Source organism: Hippopotamus amphibius, chromosome 11 (genome assembly GCF_030028045.1).
Source record: "Hippopotamus amphibius kiboko isolate mHipAmp2 chromosome 11, mHipAmp2.hap2, whole genome shotgun sequence".
Classification (NCBI taxonomy): Eukaryota; Metazoa; Chordata; class Mammalia; order Artiodactyla; family Hippopotamidae; genus Hippopotamus; species Hippopotamus amphibius.
The window spans coordinates 25311860-25325143 of NC_080196.1; positions in this window are offsets into that span (position 1 = coordinate 25311860).

Here is a 13284-nt window from a genome sequence, read left to right on the forward strand (position 1 = left end):
TGTTGTCACAAATGGCAAGATTTCATTCTTTTTTGTGGCTGGATAATATTCTATTGTATATATGTACCACAAATTTATTTAGTCATTCATAATCTTGGATAAGGTTCTAGTTCACGTGGAATTTACATTGAGCTGGAGAGAGACAGACAACAAGAAAATATATAAATGTAAAAAATAATTTCAAATAGTGGTTATTGTTACAGAGAAAGTTAAAGGAGGTGGTATAACAGAGTTACTGGGGAGAGTTAATTTATCTTGATTGAGAAGGCAAGGAGAAGTGACATTTGATCTGTGACCTAAACAAGGAGCCAAGCATGCAAATATCTGGAGAAAGTATTCCAGAGAGAGAGAGAACAAGTTCAAAGGACTTGGAGTGGGAATGAGCTGGAGGAGTGAAACAAAATAAAACAAAACAATATGATAAAAACCTAGGAAGCAGAGAAGAAAGTAGAGAAGAGGTCAGAGGAGTAAGGACCTTGTAAGCCTTGAAAATAAATTGGTTTTTTATTCTAAGTGAAATGAAGATTTACTAGAAAGTGTCAAACAAGGGGGTTAAAGTTCTGATTTTTGTTTTGAGAAGACCTCTCAGGCAGTTGTGTGCATAACGTATCAGAGGAACAAGAGCAGAAGGAAGTCAGGCTACCAGGTGTTGAGGTGGTTAATTAGGAGAAAATAATAATAATATTAAGAGTATTGAGATTTCCAGCGCTGGATATCTTCATGCACTTAGGTATTTATAAGCAACTCAGATTAAGAAACAGAAATTGAAGTTACTGGTATGTCTGTGCCAGTCTCTAAAAGAAATAAACAGTGTGATTTGACTGTTCTAAGAGGTTTTTTTTTTTTTTTACAATTTTAACTTTTCTATTTACTCTGAAATCTTTAGCAGTTGTGAAGAGTAGTGCAGGTAAAAGCTAAAGAATAGTTTTATTGATGCATAGGACAGTGTTTCAATTATAATACAGTTTTTTAAAGCTCTTTATTGGAATATAATTGCTTTACACTATTGTGCCAGTTTTTGAGGTACACCAAAGTGAATCAGCTGTATTTATACATATATCCCCATATCCTCTCCCTCCCGCAACTCCCTCCCATCCTCCCTATCCTGGCCCTCTAAGGCATCACCCATCATCGAGTTGATGTCCCTTTGTTATGCAGCACCTTGCCACTAGCTATCTATTTTACATTTGGTAGTGTCTATATGTCAGTGCTACTCTCTCACTTTGCCCCAGCTTCCCCTTTGCCCCCTCCCAACCCCGTATCCTCAAGTCTATTCTCTACATCTGCAACTTCATTCTTGCCCTGTCACTGGGTTCATCAGTACCATTTTTTTAGATTCCATTTTTATGAGTTAGCATATGGTATTTGTTTTTCTCTTTCTGGCTTACTTTGCTTTGTATGACAGTCTCCAGGTCTATCCACCTCATTACAAATAACTCAATTTCATTCCTTTTTATGGCTGAGTAATATTCCATTGAATATATGTGCCACATCTTCTTGATCCATTCATCTGTTGATGGGCATTTAGGTTGCTTCCATGTCCTGGCTGTTGTAAATAGTGCTGCATTGAACATTACGGTACATGTTTCTCTTTGGATTATGATTTTCTCTGGGTATATGCCCAGTAGTGGGATTGCTGGGTCATATGGTAATTCCCTAAGAGTCGTTTTGTATCTAATTTTTTAAGATCCCCAAAGTTTCCATACCTAAGCAGAGAAAAGATAACAGGGTTTCAATTTTTGGCTATATGTATTCTTTTTTGTTTATCCATGATTAAAAAAATTTCCTACTAACTAACAGGATTGTGAATATAGGAGAGAGAATAGTGAAGAGTGTGTCCCTGTGCTCTGGCATCTCTCCCATTCTTTTACCCATAGGTGGCTTTTGACAGTTTATCCACTTTTCTTAGCATTTCCTCTCCTGGCTTTTGGGACACAGCTCTCTACAGAGACTATATGTTCTCATCACTCACTCATGTGTTTTCTGGTCTTCTCTCTGAGTTCTCAATTTCTAAATGTTGGAAAGCCCCAGGGCCTAGTTGTCTTCTGTTCTCCATCTGCACTAACCTCCTAGATGTTCTCATTTTGGTCTCAAGGGTTTAAATGCCACTTGTATGCTAAGAAATTCCAAATTTTTATCTTCAGCACAGATCTCTTCCTTGAATTAATGAATAGAAAAATGAACTTACCTGTGGATTTTATAACTTTTCCTAAAATAAAATACAAGGAAGTGAGTATTATAGGGTTTACCTCTTGGGAGACTAAAGATCTTGATCTTGTCTTTGCCTGGGCTCTAATACACTGAGAGCACCCAAACATCCAATACTAATAGCCAACATTTGATAATCATAAGTAACTAGATAGCAGATATTCTTTGAACTATTTCTTGTCATTTAACTGATTTAATACTATGGGTCTGGGACTACTGTTATTTCCATTTTATAGAGCAAGAAACTGGTCATAGAGAGTAGCTTAATCCCTAACATAATCTTTCTCATTCTCTCCCAGTTTCACACTGCTGATAATTGGTAGTGATGCAATATGAATCAGGCAGGTGTGAACTGGACATCATCTTAACCTCATGTGTCACAGAGCTCCATGTTGGTTATTTGGCATTGGTGTCTCAGACATTAATTTAAGTTTCTTTCTTTAAACTTAACTTCTTTGACTGCTTTTTCATATACTATTTTACTCTCATCTTCTTTATTTTCTTTTTCATCATTTCAACTTTTCTCTGAGACAGTGGAAGGTTTTAATTTGATCATAGTCTCAGAGTTTATATATGGCAGATCAGGGATTGGAATCAAAGTTTGTTTGACTTTATGGTTTTTGTTACCTTTTTGCTAGACATATAGAAAAGGTCATACTTATTTAACAAATGTTTCTTAATACATAAAATGCTGGGGACAGAAGGATAATAAAAACACTGTGCCTGACTTTGAAAGATTTAACAATTTAGGAAAGGAATTGGTCATATAAACTATAATTACTCAGATGCAACACTAATAGAAGTTCAAAGTGCAAATGAGAACATAGTACAATTTGTCCCTATGTCTCTTTGTAGGAGACTGTGCAGTAGAAAGAGCCTGGGTTTTGGGGATGAAAGACCTAAATGCGAAAGGCAGAATTATAAATCTAATGGGAGAGAAGGGGGTCACAAACTAGTATGTTCATCAAAGTGTTTGTGGTGCTAGAGAGATGGAGGCAGCTAAGGGTCCATCACAAGAAAATTGGATGGTGTGGTATACCCATATTCCCCACATTTTAGAGTGTGTGCCATGGTGGAGAGGGGATTGGCAGTAAAGCCTGAAGGAGAAAAATAACATTAAAAAAAGACAGCATGCACTTTGGATTTATTTTGTCCTATGTTTCAAGGTGTTTGCTTGCAGTTCATAATTTTCTTTTTTACTCTACTGTGTCTCAGCGTCTTCATCTATAAAATGGTTCTAAGCAATACCTGGTTCATAGAATTATCCTGAGATTTAATTAAAAACATATGTGAAGTATTTAGCATTTAGAGATGCTCAATTAATGTAGATTTTCATTTTCTCTTTCCTCTTCCTTTTCTGACCCACGTCACCTCTGCTCCGCTTTTACATTATTTCAACACTGCTTCACAGATTTTCACTTAACATCGCTTCTCTTATTATTTCTTTCTACCTTCACTTTCAGACTATCTAATCACAAAATGTACTGTTTTTGGCTGATAAGCCACAATAATTATTCCCAGGAGACTCATTATTCCTCTGCCTTTTCACCTTGATCTCCCTCCCCCCTGCCCTTCCCAATTGGACTTTTCATTTTCTATAAATTCATATTGAAACCCACAAGTCTCAAAGTTTTACAAATAGAAATAAAAAGAGCTAGTGCAGAAAAGGGTCCCAGACATACCTAAGAACACTATAAATGAGATTAAAAATACTTACCAGGGGATGGAGAAGTCATGCCTAAAAATAACACAATGAAACAATTTAGATAATAATAATCTGATTAATAACTCAACCTCTATTCATTTTTTTCTAGAGAAACATCATAAATGATTTCTTAAGGTAGAGCCCAAACTCCCAAACATGGGCTAATGTTTCAGCTTTCTCTGCTTCACTATGAGAACAGCTCCTGTTCTTCCTTCTGTGAACATTCAATTACAAACTCCCTCAGAGTGTTGGGATAGGATAGTCTATTCTACTTCTTTACTTATCTCTGAGCTGTAATCTCCATTTAAGGGACTCACAAATATTTAATATATCCATTCTTTTTACTATTTTCTCATTCATCACTTCTTTTGTGATTTTCTCAGCTATATCCTCATTCTAATTTCTGTCACTGAAAAATTTTGCTATAAAATGCCATTTTGTTGTTGTTGTTGTTTACAAGATGTTTTCAGCATCCCAGGATGTTTCCCCCTCTTTATTAGTGCTTTCTGCCTATTAAAGCTGTATATGTTTTGTAAACTGGCATCGTTAATTCAGTTACGCAAATGACTGTGTTAGCTTCTCATCCAGGGTCCAAGACCAAGTCATCTTACATTAAATGAATTCAAAAGGGAATTGTTTGGAGTAATATCAGTTATTTTAAGATAAAAATGCATATATATTATCTTCTGTATTTGGTATTTGGTGACTATAGTTTCTGTTATAATCTTTTCCCCGTGGAATATCATGTCCTAGAGTCACCAAATCCCCAATGACAAATTCCATGGTATTGCAACCCTCGCAATGTAGACTTTTGGAAAGCCAAGAAAGAGTTCACCCCAACCCTTTCTTTTCATTTTAAGAGAGCTGAAAAGCCTATTGAAACTGACCTCCGGAGACATATATCCTGTTGCTTTCTTTCTGCTAAATATTTGGAAATTTTACTTTCTGAAAAATCATGAATGAAATGGGAGAATTCTATGTAATATGAAATCTGAAGCTCTGCTCATGTAGAGCCATTGCCCCAGGCTTTATGAGACTGAAATATATCAGAAATACTAAACAGAAAAATAACTTACTTTTAAATTCTAGAACTTTTTCTGAAAAAGAAAACACAAACATGTATGGCAAGCATGTGCGCACGCACACACACACACACTATACATATTAGTATTGGGTTCTCTAGATTAACAACAATTTCTTTTGATATTGTCGTGGGAGGGACATGCTACATTCACAGTGCACTAGTTTCTTCTAGTAGGTGATGGGCATTAAATGTAATTCTCCGCAGTCTCATTTGACGGCCCTTCAACTTGTTAATCTTTGGGAGGTGTTATGGACTGAATATTTGAGTCCTCCCAATTCATATATTGAAGCCCTAATCTCCAGTGTGATCGTATTTGGAGACAGGGCTTTTGGGAGGTAAAGTTAGATGAGGTGATGATGGTAGGGCTCTCATGATGAGATTTGTATGCTTATAAGAAGAGACACCAGAGAGCTTGCTTGCTTTCCTTCTCTCTCTGCCAAGCGAGGACAAAGTGAGAAGGCAGTCATCTGAAAGCCAGAAAGAGAGCTGTCATTGGAACTCTACTATGCTGGCAGCCTTTACAACTGTGAGAAAATAAATTTCTGTTGTTTAAGTCACATGGTCCATGGTAGTTTGTTATGGCAGTCCTAACTGACTAAGATAGGAGAGGTTGGGAAATAGTGCTTATTCTTGCCTTCAATTTGTTCTCTATCTGCTTATAGAGAAAATCTTTCTGAGGCAGGTAGAATTCTCGATGTATAAAATTCCCTTCCTGTATCTTCATTCCATTTGTTTTTTTGAATTCTCCTTTATCCCTTCTTCATCCTTTCTATCTCTAAGATGTCTTCTTTTTGTGCTAATTTCCAACCTCGAGCACATTTTTCAGGATGGAAGGTCTTGTTTGTTTTTGATATAGAAGTTTTCAGTAACTCTCATCAGGACAATGTTATTCCGAACTATTCTTTCTGTTAAAAATTATTATTGGTATAGACAATTCTAAGTAATGATGCAAAAAAGAAAGAAATAAGTTTTAAGACTTTCAAAAGCTGAAAATGATAGCCTTCAGGTATTAGGAAGGCTGGAAAAATCACAGAGGTGAAATAACCAAGAAACCAATGAATTATGTCATTCTTTGTAAACTAGAAACAAAACACTTCAATGTGATTTGTGTGTAACATGCTGAACAGAATTTGTATTGACAGTCTTCTCACTCACTCATTTATTCTGTTATTTATTCTTTAGTTAATTTACATAGTGAATATTTTTTCAGGCTCTCCTGGGCGCTATGTGAGGCACTGGGGGTACAACAATAAACAAGACTGACAATGCCTGTGATCATAGAACTTACAGACTTGCTCACTGACATTTATCACATCATATCCTTGTAGTAAATGGGTTTTGAGTCTTTCAAAAGAAATCTTTCTGTACTCCAAATTTATGATGATTATTTCCATATTATTTTACATTAAAAATTCTATATTTTGTCTTTCATATTTATATATGTCACTGGAATTGAAGTTTGATGTGAAGTAAGGGTACACTTTCTTTTGTTTTCTTTTTTGTATAGTTATCCACTTGTATCAAGGTCATTTATGGAAAATACCACTCTTTATCCACTGTTCTGCAGTGTCACTTTTGTCATATATCAATAGTGGACATTTATGTAATGATTTATTTCTGAGTTCTCCCAAATTTCCTTATTCATTTGTCTGTCTTGGGTTTTGTTACCATAGCCTCATAAAGTGAGTTGTATTTGTACTTTTTTATTTTATAGAAATATTTGTGTAGGATTGAAATTATTTTCTTTCTGAATATTTGGTAGAACTCACTATGGAAGTCACCTGGGCATGGAGAAAGATTTTTTGATTACTGATTAAATTTCCGTACTAATTCAGATTTTGCATTTTTTCTTTGCCAGTTTTGGCTAAGTTTTATTTTCCTAGGCTTACAGGGATCATAGTAATAGAAGAATTGGTTGTAACAAAATACTTTGTTTATTTTCTGAATTTTTTGAAATCTGCCTTCCTAAATGATAGTTATGTCTAATGATAGTTTTTCTCTTTCCTCTTATATAAAAATATCTAAGCTCATGTAACCCTTTTCTCAGGTACTGATCATTTTCACTTTTCAGCACTGTGTATTAGTTGGAATGAAGTCCAAAAAGTCAGTTCTTTACCTTCTTTTACTGGAAAGTTATATTGTCAGTTTATTTATTAAAAAACTCTGCTTTTTTAGTTTTCTTCTCTACCATTTCTTCTTTCACTGCTACTGTCAACACCACCACCACCACCACTACCTGTTGCTTCTCTTAACTTCCTCTTCTCTATTCTGTTTTGTAATTATTCCCAGTTAATTTGGAGGATCATTAGCCATCCTTTGTTTCATTCCTCGTTTGTTGTTCAGTCTTTCAACAGCATATGGAGTACTGTGCATAAGACGTTTTTGTTTTCACAGTTTTCATTTTTTTTCCTGTACTTTCCCTTTTTTCTTTTAAATTGGGGTATAGTTGATTTACAACATTATATTAGTTCCTGGTGTACAACATAGTGACTCAAAATTTTTATAGTTTATACTTCATTTAAAGTTATTATAAAATTTTGGTTATATTCCCTGTGCTGTAAATATATACTTGTAGCTTATTTATTTTATACATTGTAATTTGTACCTCTTAATTCCCTACTACTGTATTGCTCCCCCCTCCTTCCCTCTCCCTACTGGTAACCACTAGTTGGTTCTCTATATCTGTGAGTTTGTTTCTGTTTTGTTATATTCATTTGTTTTATATTTAGGTTCTACATATATGAGATAACATACAGTATTTCTCTTTCTCTGTGTGACTTGTTTCACTAACCATACTACCCTCCAAGAAGATCTATGTTGTTGCAAATGGCAAAATTCCATTCCTTTTTTATGACTGGGTAGTATTCCATTGTATTTATGTACCACATTTTCTCTATCCATTCATCTGTTGATGGACACTTTGGTAGCTTCCATATCTTGGCTATTGTAAATAATGCTGCTATGAACAGTGGGATGCATGTATCTTTTTGAATTAGTGTTTTCATTTTCTTTGGATATATACCCGGGAGTGGAATTGCTGTATCATATGGTGGTTCTATTTTTAGTTTTTTGAGGAATCTCAAAATACTGTTTTCCATAGTGGCTGCACCAACTTACATTCCTGCCAACAGTATACAAGTGTTGCCTTTTCTCCACATCCTTGTCAACATTTGTTATTTGTGGCCTTTTTGATCATAGTTTCCTTTTTAAAAAAATTTATGTTTACCCCTGCCTAGATCCTGACTCCTCTTTATTTCACTAAATACTTTTGTGTCTATTTCTTCTTAGTAAAAACATTCGAATTTATTATTGACAAGCCAGTTGACATAATTCTCAATGTATTCTTCCTGTAAATCAGTGGGGCTAAATATCAAAGACATTTTCAGTAATTCATTAAAATGCTTAATTTTTGTGCAGTTAAAAAATAGCCAGAATGAATAAAATCCTTTGCCATAGATGTGCACTTCATAGTTACCAAATACTAAAGTAACTTACCAGTAGATGGCCCGTGTTTTTCTGAAACACAACACAGAACATGCTTTCAGTTGATCTTTGTGTGTACATCACAATTCTTTCCCAGGATAGCTTTGAAAAATGATGCTAAATACAGGCACCATAATATTTGCATTATTTATTTTGAAGCTGTTGACCCAGATAAAGGAGTCCCTGATGCAGTACTAGATATGTATTTCAAGGATTGGAAGAGATCCTGGGGATCCCAAATATTGTTATATCCCCTGTGTAATACCTGTACCGTGAGAAGTCTATGCTTGTGATCTAAATAAAAACTTACATTTCCCATTAGCCATTCATCCTTAAAAAGTACTGAGAGGTATAAAATTCATTTATATGCATTAGTTTCTTTTCAGCTTTCTTGGACTTTGACATATTCCGTGGCAAAAACTTTTTGTGCCTGGCTGTTCTAATTTTTTTCCTCTTACTTTTCTCTTTTCCTATTCTCTCATTTTGCTTCTCTGCTTTCTTCTATTCTACCTACATTCTACTGGTTTGGAAATTTTTAGTTGATAGAATATTTTTTATCAAGCTCCTAATTATTTTCATCAATGTGTTTCTTTTCTTTCCTCATCTAAAATTCATCAGTTACTTAAGATAATGACTATTATTTAGAATGGAAGGCAGTTGAAAACAATATTTTATACAAGTAGAATTTAAAGCAATCAGTGAAGGACCTTGTTCCAAATTCTTGGACTTGATACTTAAAAAAATTTTACTGAAGTTTGATTGGCATAGAAAAGCTGTAGATATTTAAGGTATAGAACTTGATGTATCTGGAGATAAGTATATACCTATGAAACCATCATCACAATCAATGCCATAAACTTATCCCTCACCTTCAAAACTTTCCATGGACAAAGGACCTGAATAGACATTTTTCAAAAGAAGACATACAAATGGCCAACAGGTATAATGAAAAGGTGGTCAACATCACTAATCCTCAGGAAAATGCACATCAAAAAAAACAATGAAGTTTCACTTTATATCTGTTAGGATGGCTATTATCAAAAAACCAAAAACGGCAATAAATGCTGTTGAGAATGTGGAGAAAAGGGAACTTTGAACAGTGTCAGCAATATAAATTAGTGCAGCCATTATGGTAAACAGTATGGAGGTTCATCAAGAAATTAAAAACAGAACCAGCATATGATTCAGCAATCTTAGTTCTGGGTATGTATCCAAAAATAGTGAAATCAGGGTATCAAAGAGATATCTTCACTCCCATGCTCATTGCAGAATTATTCACAATAGCCAACACATGGAAGCAATCTAAATGTTCATCATTGAATGGATAAAGAAAATGTGGAATATACATACAATGCAATATTTGTCAGTCATTAGAAAAAAGGAAATCCTTCCATTTGTGACAAGATGGATGAAGTGGGAGGACATTATGCTAAGTGAAGTAAATCAGACACAAGAAGGACAAATACTACATGATCTCACTTATTTGTGGACTCTAAAACAGTCAAACTCATAGTAGCAGAGAGTGCAACAGTGACTTCCAGGGGTTTGGGGGAGGGGAAAGTGGAGAGTTATTAGAGGGTACAAAGTTTCAGTTATATAAGATGAATAACTTCTGGACATCTGTTGTGCAGCATGGTGCCTATAATCAACAATATTGTATTGATACCTAAAAATTTGCTAAGAGGGTAGATCTTCTGTTAAGTGTTCTTATTACAAAAAAGAAAACAATAAATAAGAGAGAGGGATGAAACTATTGGAGGTTTTGGCATAGACCGTGGTGATGGTTTCATGGATGCATACTCATCTCCAAACTCACCAAGGTATATACATGAATAATGTACTGCTTTTTGTATGTAGAAAACATAAAACAAAAACAAATACTTTTACAAATAAATCATAGAATCAGTTAAAAAAAAGGGTATAGTAGAATATGGAAATCTAAGAAGGAGCAGTTCTAAGGAGTCAATAGCCACTATAGGAAATTGATCTACCTTACTATAATTCCATAAAGTTTTTGAATTATGTATTTAATTGGTTGAACAATTGCAAAAGATCAGAGGAAATGCTCAAATATCAATTGACATTAAGTAATTTAAAAAATCTTGTGCTATGAATTCACAATATAATAAAACACTATAACCTTTCCATAGCTTATAAACACATCATTTATTTCTATTTTGATCATGGTGTACATGTAAGCTTGAATTCTTTTCTACCTTTTATTACATTGTGGAGTTTAGACTTAAGTATCTTCATAATTGTCATTCCTAATTATAATATGTTGGATTAATCAATTGCATTCTACCTACCTATTTGGAGTTTTGTATTTGTGCTCTTTGATAGATTTGTTATAGCATTTTCTTCTAGAAACATGAACATATCTATTTCTTTATAAACCCACCAACATTGAGTTTTACATTTTATAATCTAATATATGATAGATATTAATCATTGTATGTTTAATTTTTTTAGTAATAGTTTCTATTTCTGTTGTTTTCTGTTGTGTGAATTATCTAATGCCAGGATAGCATTTCTCTTATTAATACCATCTATTAATTAGTGTATTTTAATTTCCCTCAAGATGCTCTAATATCTATTTATATTACAGAGAGATTATTAAGGGATAAATATTAAGTTTTTTCTCATGAGGAACTATAAACAATAGGGAAAACAATAATTTAAGAGTGTAATTAGCTAATATATTGTCAAGGTTCCTTTGAGAACCAAAACTAAAAAGGAAAAAAATAATGAAATATGTTTAGGACATGGGAAGATAGAAAATAAAGGAATTACTGTAGGTTTCCTGGGTTATAACAAAATTGTGAGTCATGCACTTTAGTGGGTACCTCGCAAAGAGAATTTTAATAAGTGGAGATTGTTATGTTTAAGAAAGATAATTAAAAGAGATGAAAGCTTCCTATCGTTTAAAAAGTTGACCTGTTTTGTGGCTTTCATTGTGCTTCTTCTTTGGTCGATCTCTGCTTATGAAAATATAGGCTTTAGCACACTTTTGCATTCTTTTCCAGTATAAAGAGAAGGTTAAAGCATTTTCTTTTCCATCACCCCTCTCTCTTTTTCCAAACTGGATTCTCCTCTCCTCATTTTAGCAGTTACAGTGTATGTTTTAAAAAAGTCTTAAAGTTCTCTGTTGTTCTCTCTTAATCAATCAGTGAAATTAAATTTTCCTGTAGACTTAAAGCAGTCTACAAAATGCTGACTAATGGGAAATAATGTGGAATGAGAAACAACAATATTAAGATTTGCTGAGATTGATACAATAAGACCAGATTTAGCAAGAAGTCTTCATATGCTTTGGTATTCAGAAACCATTCAAATTGAAAAATGGGAATGGTACTTACTGAGGATGCTTTCAGTATTTCCTAAAAGACAAACATAAATCAATAAGTTAGTGTGTTTTAATTGGTAGAAGATTAAAGATCTTCCTAGCGTGCTTATCTCTGTTGATTTTAGCATCCAAACCTTCCCATACCTGGTACTATAGGCCAGAGGCAAAAAGTCTTTATTTTTGAAGTTAGATTATATTGATTCTTTTTCATTCCTGAATGTAATTAAAATTTTTACAAAACAAGTTTCTGAGAAAGGAAAAGAGAAGGTCAAAGGAAATATGAAAACTTATATTTGAAAAATTAGACTTTTTAAGTTAAAGTTTGCAAAAGTTCTAATTCTTTTATTTTATTTTTAAAAATTTTTATTTTATATTTGGGTATTGCTGATTAACAATGTTGTGTTAGTTTCAGGTATACTGCAAAGTGATTCAGTCATACATATACATTTATCTATTCTTTTTCAAATTCTTTTCCCATTTAGGTCATTACAGAATATTGAGCAGAGTTCCCTGTACTATACATTAGGTCCTTTTTGGTCATCTATTTTAAATATAGCAGTGTGTACATGTCAATCTCAAACTTCCGATCTATTCCTCCCCCCATCTTTCCCCTGCTGGTAACCATAAGTTTGTCCTCTAAGTCTGTGAGTCTGTTTCTGTTTTGTAAATAAGTTCATTTGTATCATTTTTTTCAATTCTACATATAAGTGGTATCATATAATATTTGTCTTTGTCTGACTTACTTCACTTAGTATGATAATAATCTCCAGGTCCATTCACTTCTCTGCAAATGGCACTATTTCATTCCTTTTTGTGGCTGAGTAATATTCCATTGTATATATGTTCCACATCTTCTTTTTTTTTTTTATTTTTTTTATTTTTATTTTTTTGGGGGTACACCAGGTTCAATCATCTGTTTCCATACACACATCCCCGTACTCCCTCCCTTCCCCAACCCCCCCGCCTCGAGTCCCCCCCACTCTCCCTGCCCCAGTCCTCCAAGGCATCTTCTATCCTCAAGCTAGACTCCCTTTGTTATACAACAACTTCCCACTGACTATTTTACAGTTGGTAGTATATATATGTCTGTGCTACTCTCTCGCTTCGTCTCAGTTTCCCCTTCACCCCCCGCCCCCTCCCATACCTCGAGTTCTCCAGTCCATTCTCTGTATCTGCATCCTTATTCTTGTCACTGAGTTCACCAGTACCATTTTCAGATTCCGTATATGTGAGTTAGCATACAATATTTGTCCTTCTCTTTCTGACTTACTTCACTCTGTATGACAGATTGTAGTTCTATCCACCTCATTACATATAGCTCCATCTCATCCCTTTTTATAGCTGAGTAATATTCCATTGTATATATATGCCACATCTTCTGTATCCATTCATTTGTTGATGGGCATTTAGGTTGCTTCCATGTCCTGGCTATTGTAAATAGTGCTGCAATAAACATTA